Source organism: Colobus angolensis, unplaced genomic scaffold, assembly GCF_000951035.1.
Source record: "Colobus angolensis palliatus isolate OR3802 unplaced genomic scaffold, Cang.pa_1.0 Scaffold264, whole genome shotgun sequence".
NCBI classification, from domain to species: domain Eukaryota; kingdom Metazoa; phylum Chordata; class Mammalia; order Primates; family Cercopithecidae; genus Colobus; species Colobus angolensis.
The window spans coordinates 2360885-2364397 of NW_012115866.1; the positions used below are offsets into that span (position 1 = coordinate 2360885).

Below are 3513 nucleotides of genomic sequence, written 5' to 3' on the forward strand. Positions count from 1 at the left end.
AATAAATACGGACTTTAATGAAGAGTTTTCCCTTTGGTATAAGCGAGACCATGGAAACATCCAAATAACAACAAAAGGAGAGTGGGATGAAAACAGTCAACTCTCCCTTATCCACAAGGCCGAAAGAGAGGGGCCTCTTTGCTGTGGTGTGGCCACCCCTGGCCTAGGCTGTACCAGGCCTGTATAAAGTACTCAGGAATTGTAGGTTTTGCATTTCCCATCCGTGAAACTGACCGGCATTCAGGCAAACTTCTGCCTCTCAGCCTCACGGTAAGAGGCCAAGTTTTTCTAGTCCTAGCTGGAAATCAATTTCATCTGCCTCAGGTCTCTGGTATAAAAGATAATGCTGCCGGTCCCAGTTACCTCACAGGCCTGGAGGAGGAAAATGCCAAGAGCTGTAAAAGGGCTTGGAAAAGTCAAAAAGGTAATGTATAAATGTAATAATTGATTAACATTTTGTGCTCAAGAATAAGCCATGGAAAACAAAATTGGAAAAGTAAGTCTACAGCCCTAAAATATATGCATACAAAATTTTGAAAGAACGCAGTTGCAACTCTACAGATGGTATTTGGGGATTGTCTACTGCTTTAGAATCTCAATGCCCCTTTTCCTACCTCCACTAAATCCACCTGGGAGAGTTAACTTACAAGAGGCCCAAATTCAGTAACCCCCACCCCCCTCCCAGAAAGGGAGGCAGGGCAGAGGCTCCAGGAGGGAGGGCTACACTTTGGCTGTAGAGTACAATAGGCATGCAACATGGGAGGGCGGGCCTTATGAAATGTATATGCAGACGCCTTGGGGTGAGGGGCCCCCAGCCAGGAGCCACTGAGCAAGGGAGGGATCCATCTCCTCCCTGGCCAGGAGGGGGCCCTGGGGCAAATCCTAAGGGTTGCATATCCCCAGGGAGAGGGGACAGCTGCCACTCCTGCCTCTGTTCTCCCAACCCAAACAGGAGAGGGTGCTGGACAAGGAGAAGATAGGTCCCAGAAGCCAAGAAGGTGCTGGCATCCCTGTCATTGAACTCAGGGTCTCAATAATTCTTTGTGTAAAATATCTTCAGACCTAAGAGATGGTTAAAGGCACAAAGTTTAAACATAGGGGAAGGGGTGTTGAGAGGGGTCTGGGGTACCCTGAAGCCCAGAAGTGTGATTCATTCCCCCTTGCCCAGAAGGGTGACTGTTCCACTGGGCCTGTCACCACAGGACATTTTCCATGACAAGCACTCACCTTCTTGGGGAAGGGGCATCAGGTTGACACAGAAAAGACCCAGGTAAGGGGCCACTCTGTACATTAATACTTTGATGATTAATGCTTGGGGAGAAGTAGGATTCTCCCCCAGGTTTCTGACTCAAACCCTCTCACTCAGCTGGATATGAAACCCAGTGTCCACACTACTCTCAGCTCTGACACAAGGCCGTGCCCACAGAACACTCCCAACTGAGGTCCTGAGAGTTAGGGAATAGGGTGGAAGGGGTTGGAGGGCATCTTCTGGAAGAGAGTGCTGGGGCAGATCACAGTTTCTGCTCCACAAGTTGCTGTAGACACAGTTTGCTGCCCACAGAGATGATGGGCAAGTGATAGTCCATGTGGTAGCTGATAAGGTGACTGACACTCTCAAAGTGGTGATCCTTTGTCCAAACTACACCCTTGGTCCACCAGTAGCAGATGCTTGGGCTGCCCGCTCTTCAAGCCAGTGAGCACATACTGGCCAGGTGTGGTCATGCTTTCCTTCACCAGGAAGTCCCCATTGAGCTTCAGCAGTGCCTCAGCCTCCTGCTGGTTCAGCTTCCCATGGAACCAGGGGTGCCCTCAGAGCTGCTCAGCCATGACATCAACTGGGGAGGAGGAGGCACGTGAAGAGCATCTTCAAAGGGCTTCATGTCAAACAGGTCCCGGGTTGTGCTGCCACTGATGGCAGGACTTGGGGGCCCAGCACCATTCCCTGCTTGCTGGGCCTTGTCTAGGTTCTGCACGTTGACATAGGAGGGATCATCAAAGAGCTCTCTGCCTGGACAGGGTGGTGGAGGTGGCATCTGTTTGCAAACTTCTGGATCTCCCCCAACAGGCTATCCTACAGGCAGTGTAGCTCCCAAGTGGCTGGCGGCCTGGGCACTGGGTAGAAAGGGTTGAGCAGCCCCTAGAGTGGCTGCTTCGCAAAGCCTCATGTATACCACACGCCCAAGAGGGGGTTTCTTCCCAGGAAGTCATTATAGTGCTGATGGTGAGGTGGCTCTTCCTCCTCCTCATCCCAAGCTAAGCCATCAAAGCCGGTCATCCTGTCATAGGGGGTGACCAGTTTGATGTGGTTTCCTGAGGTATTGTTTAAAGTGCAATTCAACGACCTGGCCAATGGTGCTGATGACATCCTGGGCAAGCCCTTCAGGACACTCCAGAATGTGGCAGGCTTTCCAATTCACAGGGTCTTTGGCAACATTGGCAACATACTTGACTGTGTCTGGATCCCCACTGGATGCAAATGAGATAGACTGAATTTGGTGGTTAGTGATAATCTGTTTGCAGTCTCTGACCATGAGGTTGAGGCTGCTGGTGGAGGTGGTGAGAGTGATTGGCATTTCAGCAAAATTCAGGTTACTCCTTCCCAGGATAGAGCTGAGTGGATGGCTACAGGGCTTTTTCTTCCTTGTCACCCTCTTAGCACCCAGCACAGCCTCACATACCTGACTAATGGCCTCCCTGGTGACCTGAGTCCAGGTGTTGAAGTCCAGGGCGCTCATTGACTGCAGGATCTCCATACAGCCCATGTACCAAATCAAGTAGGAAACCCCGGGTCCCATGACTTTGTCATTGGGATACAGCCAGCCTTTGCATGGGCTTATTGACAGAGCTCCCATGGTGGGTCCACTCCTCACTCCCCAGCTGGCCCCCTTCCACCTGAGTCCTGCACCCACCTCCACTCAGCTTGTTCATCTCCTGGAGGAGGGGTAGGGGAATGAGTCTGGCATGGCTGCCCCTATGATGCCCTCCCCATCATTGGCTGCCCTTCCTGGCTCCCCCTTAGGCCCAAGGTGTCCCCCGGCCCAATTGGCCAGCCTCTGATTGCTCATCCGGGGGAAGAAGGAGCACAGGGTCATGGGACTATCGTCCCCAGACAAAGGGGGCAGGATGGGTCCCAGGGATGAGGCTGATGGGGAAGGCAGTTCCTCTGGTGGGGTGGACCCTGAAGGCCCTTCCTCCAGTGATGACAGAGACTCATTCCTCAGTGGATTGTACTTGGGCTTGGAGGGGCAGGAGATCCCTAGCTGAGGTGAGAGAGCGGCTGCTGCTCAGCCTGGCCCCTCTGTCAGTTTGGGCAAGGAGGTCAGACAGGGATTGTGCCCAGGCCCTTAGCCTGGTCCGACCTCTGTGGCCCAGGAGTCACAGAAGTCCTGGGGAATGAGAGGGACAAGTGGTTTCTGCTCCACAGCTCAGACTCAGACAGTTTTGGGTCCCATCCACACCCAATGTGGAGCCTCTTCCTCAGATAAAACTTTTTAAAGCTGAGCCCAGCCATGT

General features: G+C 52.6%; 1 pseudogene across 1 annotated transcript; it reads right to left on the bottom strand.

Moving 5' to 3' along the window:
* Nucleotides 1–1039: 1039 nt before the first annotated feature.
* Nucleotides 1040–3233, bottom strand: LOC105515587 (annotated as a pseudogene). The gene has a single exon (XR_001002354.1). The product of XR_001002354.1 is annotated as an SHC-transforming protein 1 pseudogene (transcript).
* Nucleotides 3234–3513: the final 280 nt, after the last annotated feature.